This window comes from Pinus tabuliformis, chromosome 6 (assembly GCF_031772625.1).
Source record: "Pinus tabuliformis cultivar Carrire ecotype Pingquan chromosome 6, CPIR1, whole genome shotgun sequence".
Taxonomy (NCBI): domain Eukaryota; kingdom Viridiplantae; phylum Streptophyta; class Pinopsida; order Pinales; family Pinaceae; genus Pinus; species Pinus tabuliformis.
This window is the reverse complement of record NC_142292.1, coordinates 117,756,110-117,765,860: the sequence shown is the minus strand read 5'-3', so window position 1 is coordinate 117,765,860 and position 9,751 is coordinate 117,756,110.

Here is a 9,751-nt window from a genome sequence, read left to right as displayed (position 1 = left end):
CCATGGAGATTCTTAATCTATAAATATGATTTATTACAGTACCATTGGAAAATACCATGGCTTATCAATACCACATACCCAAAAAACCATAGCTCACTTCATATGACACTTGTTCATGTGACATTTTTTTTTAATCTATCAGTTTAATTAAAAGAGTAAAAGGACATAATGACTTTGGAGATAAATCTCAACCATTGATTTGTGTACACTACTATGAATATTCTAAAATATTCCATGGATGTTAAATCCCTACCATCCACCTAATAATTATTTTTAATTAAATTAAAATAATGCTTGCCCTTTCCCAAAATAAAGACACCTATCAACATAATTAAGTAAAAATAAAAGAATCAAATATTTTTCAACATAGATCAAATTAATAGGACATACTTATTAATTATTTATTTTCACATACATATATCTTTCTTATATTCATATAATTGAATAAATCCAAATTGACCAATTTTGAAACATACATCAAATAAATATCACCTATTTATTTACTGTTTAAATTTTTTATTTATCGAAAATTCTAAAATATTTTTACACCGCTTAATTTCATTAACCTTGCAACAAAATTTAAAGAAAAAATCTTTTTGAAATATAAAATCATGTAGTCTAAATAGGCCATAATTTTGCCCCAAAAACAATAGAAATTCTGGCATGATTTCTGTTGAGCCTCAAACCTGCACCTTCCTATACACCCTCTCAGCCTTCTTTTTCCACTTACTTCATCCACCAAGTTGTTAAATCATTGCATTATAGTCTAAAAAGAGCTTCTGACATGGTTTTCTAACTATGCTTATGACTGTTGTTTGGTTTAGATTTTTGTTCAGGCAGCTGCGGAAACTTGTCAGTTTTCGCAGCCAACACAGGTTTCCGCAGCCATTTTGTTAAAGGCTATGCTACAGGTGTCCTATGAAGAAACGAGCCACATGGGCAAGCTACAGGTGACATGTACATGGAACGTGTCCCTTCAGATCAGCCAAATCATCCATAAACGGTCACGGTCAACAAGGGTCAAAGGCAAAGCCAACCAAGGAATTTAGCGGTGGCACGTCTCTGTTTTGAGCACGTGAAGGTTTACATGGCACAGTCCTCAGCTCATGGAGATATCGGCACACCTGGAGATCAACCCCGTAACCTGAATCCAGCAGCTACCACTCCGAGGATTTAATGGACATGATGACCATTATGCTAGATCTCGGGCTGAGGAGATCTACGTGTCTCTGGCAACGCAGTTAATAGCATAGGATTTAGGAGTTAGTTACAACACTTTTCATTATAAATAACGCGTTGATAAACGTTGTGTGAAAAAAAAAAGAAAAGCTTTTGAGATGTAATTTTGACTGTTGTTATCACCCCACTGTATTTTGTTTTACGTGTTTTGCTGTTGCTTTAATACATGAGAAGACTACTTTCCTGAGCTCGTTTTTGTGACTGTTCATTGACTGGCCGAGGTTGCAGAGGGCCCCTGTACACCAGAGCCTTGTATAGTTTCTACTTGCTTTCATTTACTGTTTTCTTTCAATCATTGCTTGTATATATAGTGTGCTGTTCTAATGATCATTGCTGTCTATATTTCCTTTATGCTTCTTTTCTAATTGTTAGCTGATCAATGCTTCTTTTACAGGTTTTGTTGTAGGTAGCCCGGGCAGATTTACATATTTTTTTAGATAACTACTGACATATGAGATCATCTTGTCCTTCCTGCTAATTTTCATTTTCTGAAGTTTAATTCCAGCACTGTCATTTTTCAAATTATGTTTTGCTTATTTATTTTTCTGCTACTTAGACATCATACTACTCATTTGTTTATGGTTTCTTTCTATAGTCAAGTGACTCTATTAGTAAGGAATTAGAATATTACTTATTGTAGTGTGATTTAGTTTGCTTTCTTGCAATTTAGATATCATATTGCTTAACTTGTTCATGATTGCTTCCCATAAGACAGATTGAGTTGAAGGGTAAAGGATCAGAAGAGTTGAAGTAGTGTGATTAGTTTCCTTTATGCAATTTAATTTCCTGCAATTTAGATATCATATTGCTTAACTTGTTCATGATTTCTTCCCATAAGGGAGATTGAGTTGAAGGGTAAAGGATCAGAAGAGTTGTAGTGTGAATTAGTTTCTTTGCTTTCAGTCTTTGAGTTGCTTTAAGTTCAATTTTTACTTTCTTTTTCATACAACAGTAAGGATACTGGGCCATTGTCATTAGTTCACTGGTTGATACATTTACTTCCTCTTAAGAATTGATTTCATTACAGTTATTTTAGAGCTTTCTTTTTGAACACTTTTAAGTTTGGAAAATCACTGTAGAAATCACCATTACCATCCATACTTAACTTTCATTTTCACCATCACACACTAGGGAATCCATAAAATATAAATCCAAAAACAAACTAAAAAAACTCAAAAACGACAAAAGACTAAGAAAATGGTTATCTTGTACATATAATACACTTCACTTCGTCAGTTTACGAATCCCGGATTGACATTTTAATCAGCAATTTAGAACATACTAAATTGACCAAACAATTTCGAGAAAATCCAGTGAAATTTTTTGAAAACCTAGTTACAATTATCAAGCTTCAGGATTTTGGGTCCCCCAGGGGTTCGTGATGATGTTGAATCCATTTTTGTCATAAAAAAATCATTTAAACACCCCACAGTTAAATTTAAAAATAAAGAAGAAAAAATCATTAGATTCTGATAAGAAATTTGTTGTCGAAACAAAATTGTAGCCTCGGTAAACAACACTATATAAAACTATCCTAAATCACATGCCTAAACTTTAAATATTATTTTAATTTATTAAACTATAACACTAAGATTTAGTTTTCATATTTTCCACTTTTCCAATTTTTTAAAATAATTTTAAAATTTATGACCCACGTACTTCGAGTTACTCAACTCTCCAAAGAAAATACCCTTATAGAAGCCAAAGTCTATCCCAAATATATATATATCCATTGTTTTGACCCATCGATGAAAAAAAAGATTAAAAACATCATCTTTGCCTCACACGAGCTATCATGGAGGAGGAGGATGTTCAATCAAATCAATTGCTCTCACTTGTGGAAGAGGAGGATGCTCAATCAAATTGATCTATCAACATGAAATTGGTTAGCATGGTAGAAAATGATATGTTTTCTATTTATTTGTAATTCATTGAACACGGGCTTCCCAAATCATTGTTGTGACATGTTAGGGTGATCTCCCCGAATGCTATGTTTGGTGTATCACGTTTGCAAGATGACAGACTCGACTTCCTATGGATAAAGGATTTAAGCCTAGAGGGGTCTCCCTTTATATACTTGACAGTACGGGGAGCACAAGTCCATACTAGCGCTGTCTAGTGCAGAAGCTAACGATAGCTGCTAGGTTTAAAGACACCAGAACACGTCTCTAGCCTAGACCTTCTAGATGTGATCGTTAGGTTTCAAATGTGCCTTCAGTTAATTGAGTTCATTTTAAAGTTTATCTTGAATTATGTCTCGGTTTTAAAGCCTTAATGATGTGACTCGAAAATCCCTAAATGCAGCTAAATGAGACAAGACCCTTTCAATTTGATGAATTGTCTACACTAGAGAGGGTAGAAAACACAACCAAATGTAAACAACCAAGCAACCAAAAGCAAAATGATTTTTCACTACTTCACTTTTCGATAAAATAAAATAATGAAAAATTCATTCCAATTCCTAATTTCCTAACAGGTACACTCCGATAGCCCTTTCAAAAGTAAAGATAATTCTTTTTTCTTTTCAAATGCAAATGAAATCCTAGTCTTCAATGATGCTAACTACTGTAACATATTGATGCAACAAACTAGAATTTTATACTTTTCATGAAATGACAAGATGAATTTCTCATAAAACACTCCAATGAAAAGTTTCGAGAAAATTGATTCTCAAGAAAATGAAAAACACGAAAAGAGAATCTCTTTCAGACTAATGACGCAACGAATTCACCAAAAACAAGACAAGCAATGTGATCTATGCTGGAAAAGAGACGTTTAGACAAGAAAACGAAACTTTTCAAACTTGTGTAATGGAGGTCAAAGCCATAGAAGGACCATAAACAAAATGCAAGGAGTAAATGCACCAACAACTTGACTTACTGAGTTCACAATCAACTGAATGGATGACAACCTAGATGCCCTAGGGCCACAAACCATCCAATGACCCAAGAAATCAAGTGAAAAGAAGGAAAATCAACAAGAAAATAAACCAAATGAAAAGCATATTTCCAGTCAGGGAGAAGACGGTCTAAACAACTTACAAGGCAGAAATCAAGAGAGCAAGACACACTGGCCAAGATATGGGGTGAAACCTAATCTTCACTTACAGGCATCAATGTGATTGCCTAATTGACAACAAGCACTAGAAGGGGGTCAACGCTTTCTCAGCATATCACTCTGATCGACGCGACTCAACGAAATAAGTGCGCTGAGCAAGGATGCAAAGAAAAAAAATAAAAATTTTCAAAAGTTGGGACTAGACTTGCTACTGTGAATTTCAAACCATGAAACTAGAAAAGTTCACACAAAACCATGAAATTCTCAATCAAACAAATAGAAGGATTGGTTCCCCAACAGAGTCACCAATTTGTGGTGAAGTAAAATTCTAAGTGCGGACACAAACAATTCCTCTAGCCCGATAGCGGGTCTAGCCACAAACAAGACATTCTATGGAATATTTCCTTAGGTTAGAACCAATTAAGATGACCTACCTCTTAGTACGCTTATCCCGTTTGGTGATGACCTTGCTTGCTTGCTCCAACTATCTCTTGTTTCCTTCTTCAAACACCTGAAACAAGTAAAAAACAATAAACAACAACCGTGATAATAGACAAATTGTAATTCAACCTACTTAACAAGTCAAGAAGCATTAAGCCATAAACATGTGAGATGACACATTATGTAGGAAATCAATCGATAGTTGCATATATATTAAATCAAGAAGAGATTACAATCGTTGTCTTGACATTGCTGTTCTCTTCTGAAAAAACCAGGTTCCCACACACTTCCATTAGAATTCCATGGTGGCCTCACAATGATAGTTTTAAGACCCTTCCCTTTAGTCTTCACACTAAACCAAATTCAAACTTCTCCCTCACACACAACTAGAGAGCTACAACTATGAATAACTTGCTGATTACTCCAAACTTAATTAGCACTAGCACACCAACATTAACACTAGCTTGTGCTTGGGAAAAAGGGAGGTTTATATAGCATGAATGGATGGCAGATGGTTCCTCTTCTCATGGGAGAAGGTCTTATCTCTTGAGGTAGTTCCATCCTAATAGGGGAAAGGAGCCCAAAATGACATCCTCGACTCCATCCGGCCCAACCATTTACCAGACTTTCGTTATGAAGCTTCTAGATCTGGAAGTTTCGGCTCCTTATTTAAAAGACTTTCCAAAAGAGGATCAACACGACTAGAACAAGGCTTAGTCGCTCCGGTCGGCGTTGGGGACAGTGTTAATGCCTGTATATCAGCATGAGGAGGATACTGGTTATTAGCGCTGGTCTTGTAAACTGGGAAAAACAGAAGATTTGTGGGAAATGATGCAAAAGGGAATTGTTCTTCTCATGAAGAGGGACACAATGGGAGTTTCTTCATGAAGGGGAAGCATGTAGGGTTCACTGTAGAGGTCCTCCAGGATCATGGAATGGGGAGTACAGGGATAATGAAAAAATGTTGTTTAATAGATGCCCCCTAAAGCGTGAAGGCCGAACTAGAGTGAGGGATGAAATGCTTTATGAATCAGTGCAGGGAACCGGAGTTTGTCATCGAAAAACCTGCAAGCAAGTACAGATACATATACATAACTGAAAACTCTGTCAAATGATACATGAATCGTGGGATGGATGCAGCCATCCAGAGAAAGATCATGCAAATGGATCCAAGTATGGGTGTAGCCATCCAATAAAGAGGATCACATCAAAACCAAGGTATGGTCGCAGCCATCCATATGAGAGAGACATGTATATCAATATGATCATGTCACATCGCCTTGCAACCTGGACTTTTTTAATTTGAGCCCAGGGTCTTGCGCTCCAACACGACCCGACCAAAGTACATATTCTAACATGTGAATAGATGTGTTGACGTTGAACATGCTAGAAAATTGCTTGATTACTGTTGAAAATGGCAACAAGAAATTGCTAAAAATAAAAGTGTCAAAAATAGCACTGCTAAAAATAGCAGTTTGGGTACCAGTGCTGGATTGGGCAACAGGGAATGAAAAATGGAAGTGCTAAAAATAGAAGTTATATTTTTAGCAGTTTAGTGTGGATTCCTATTTTAGTAAGTCCCTAGACTAGAAATAGGAAGTAAAATTCGAATTTGATATTAACAATAGTTTGTAAATTAATTAATTAATTCAGTTTGAGTTAATTAGTTAAGGAATTATGAACTTGAATTCTATGTGAGGATATGCAACAGTTTCTCCTTTGATTGAGGGATTCAACCATCAGTTAAAGGATGATGATGAGTTGTAATTAGTTGGCTCAATTAACTGAGTCAAGTCCAGTTAGATTAATTTAACAAGTTGTTAAATTAATGAGATTCAATTTGTTAATGCTTGCATGCATGTAACAACTGGTATTTTTAGATAACTGAATATTATAACTTAAATAACTCATGCATTTCAGTTTAGACAGAGACCAAGTTGAGATCAAAGAAGGGACAATGTACTATCAGTTGGATGAATTTTTTTTCTTATAAAGGAAGCTCATCCATGAGAAGGATTTATCTCCTTCAGGTTTGTGTAGTTAGATCAAAGGTCACTGAGTGTGTGAAGAGGCCAATTCACACAGGTGGCAGCACTAGACCCCAAGGAAAACTGCACAAGGAAATAGGAGGCTTGGGGGTAGAGGAGAAGGTTTCTGAGAAGCCTTTGACTGTCTATGAGCAGCAGAGGGATTGTACTGAGAGCTGGATAGCTTCCGAGCTAAGGCTTTGTGTAATCCGAACTATATTTCCACTTGTATGATAATACAGAGTTGGGGTTTTAGGCTGAGGCTTTCCCCGGGTAAATTCTTCTGTGTTATGTGTGATTGATTCCTTCTTATCAGTTATATGTGTTCTTATTGATGTTGCTCATGTTCGATTAAGCTTTCGCTAAATTGTTTGTAGAAGTAGATCAAGTGTTTTGCTTTAGTACATTGCATTACCAGGTGATCTACAGGTGGGAAATTTCTACATGGTATCAAAGCTAGCTGATTTGTAGAAAAAGTTCTACATGGTATCAGAGCTAGCTGATTTGTAGAAAAATTCTACAAAATTCTACAATTACTAGCCAATGATGTAAACTGTTAACAAGTGCGAGAGAAACCACCAATAATGACTATGGTCCTCAAGGTACTATCAGCACAATTCATAGAATGTGAATAAAGGAACTGTGGTCGAACACCCATGGAATCACCTGATCGAAAGCCAATGATGTGAACTTGTCATCGAGTGTGAAGAACTTGCCATTAGGGCATGCAGGCTCTAAGGTACTGGAAGGGAGCCTCTCGGTCAACTTCCTGGATAATGAGTTGAAGTCGACAGGAAGCGATCGTGTCAAAGGAGGGCCATAATGTATCCCACATCATCGACATGAGATAAAGGGATGCAAATTATTTTTGATGATACAAAGAATCAAGGGTAAGTGTAATTGCAGAAGGACGACTCTTGAACATATTAGCGACATGACTAGAAGTTTGGTAGCTTTTGGATCCATAGGATTGGTGGTCATGATGACGTGGCAGAGATCAAATGGAAGGAAAAAATAAATGGCCCAACCCATGAAGGTCAACAATAAAAAAGAGGATATCCCAACCCGACATGAAGCAGAAAGTGTCATGTTCAAGAGTGAGTTGCCGACACAACTAATTAGGTTTCCAAATTTTCCCCCACCATTTCTGGCAGGTACCCCAATTAATTTTTTAATCGCAATCTTGAAGGGGTAGCATATGCTTGCATTGTAAGTTCATCCTTCAGATGAATCTGACCTAGTAAGTTTAACGAGCCCTAGGAAGGAGAAGCTCATGTTCGTCATGGTGACAAATCCGATGTCGTTTAATATTTTAACGAGTCTGACAAAGGTGCAACTCGGTATCCTTTTCATGTTTAGAGAGTTTGAAAAAGACATGGAAAAGGAAACTCCACATGGTCCATTTTCGTATATTTGTGTCTCTCGAGCTCGAAAAGGTAGAAAATGATACTTGAGAGAACCGCTTGACCATTTTAGTCAAGGAGTACCTTTTTCGTAAATAGTGCATCCCAGCCCGAAAAAGGGGTAAACGTATACTGGGTGCATGACGTTTCACATCCGTTAACAAGTTCAAAATGACAAGAGCTCGACAATATTTTCGTGTTTAAAGGGTCGGAAAAGAGCTTGAAAGCGGACCCCCCATTTTATTCTCTTTTACGAGTCAAAAGGGAAAAATACTCAACAATCTTTTCATTTGAGTTTTACGAGTCAAGAAAAGAGCTGAAACGTGACTCAACACCATCGTCGAACATCCATCATCTGTTGTTGCGCAAAAAAGGTAAAGTGCATTATCCAATTCTTGAGTCAAAATAGGTAAAAAATACTCAAAAACCAGAACATTTTATGAAAAACTGAATAAAAGGAGGGAAAAGTAAATATTTTTTACCATTTACCATTTTACCTTGTTGTGAAAAACTTTTTACCCACTTTTGCCCTAATTTTTCTGGAGCAGATTGCGGGAGATCCGGGAGGTCATTCACCGAGCCGCCAGTTGCAGGTAAGAGCCAAGTCCCTAAGCTCCATTTCCATACTATTTATTCCTGTTTTTATCCATTTTTTGGATTTATGAGGGAGGTTTTGGAAAAAATAATTCGCCCTCGGTCGATACGATTTTCGGGCACGGAATCACGCCGGCTGAGGGTTGCTAAAACGCCCAACGGCGCCGTTGGCACAATTGTTTTTAAAATAGGCGCGTCGGCACCATGAACAAAGAAAAAACCATTTTCCTCTCAAATCCACCATTTGAATCCAAATTTTACTTGCCAAAAATGATTATTGACTTGAATACATGGTTTTTGCAGGAAAGAATCGTCGAAAATGGTAGACTAGAAAGAACGTGAGCACAAAGATGTGGACACCTAGGCAATGAATGATCCAAATTACTTGGATGCCTTGAGGAACTGTGGGCTCCTTAAGTTCTTTCTCACACCAGGGATGCGGGCTCAACCTAGGCTACTTCAATACCTGATTAGTCTCTCGGACATAAACTAGGAAATATTCATCATTGGTGACTAGGAGCTGGAGTTGGAAACTTCAGACTTCTACTTCATCACAAGACTATCCCAAAGAGGGGAACCATCCAACCTATATGGGTCATGGCCAATTGGGGCAAGCATATCCAAACTACTTGTCGAACATTTCCCAGAATCCATTAAATCCAAGAGCGGCAAGGTTGAGATTGCCATTGTGCGAGATCTGACACTGAGAGTGCTACTGTTGACTATCAACAAAGTGGCCAGGTCCCAAGCAGAGCACGAGACTAACAAGTCAAAATTTCTATATGATATCGACTGTACAACACTGACGATCTTCAATTGGGCAGAAGCCATGAAGATCAACATGAAACACTAGCTGTCAAAAGCTAAGGTGGGGAATCTAAAGAATTTTTTCTTCGGATCTGTACTTGTGAATTGCTTCTTGGAACAGGTTCCGTTGTTCTAGTACCAGCTGACTGAGGTAGATCCGCCGATGCCACGAGACCCACGGAT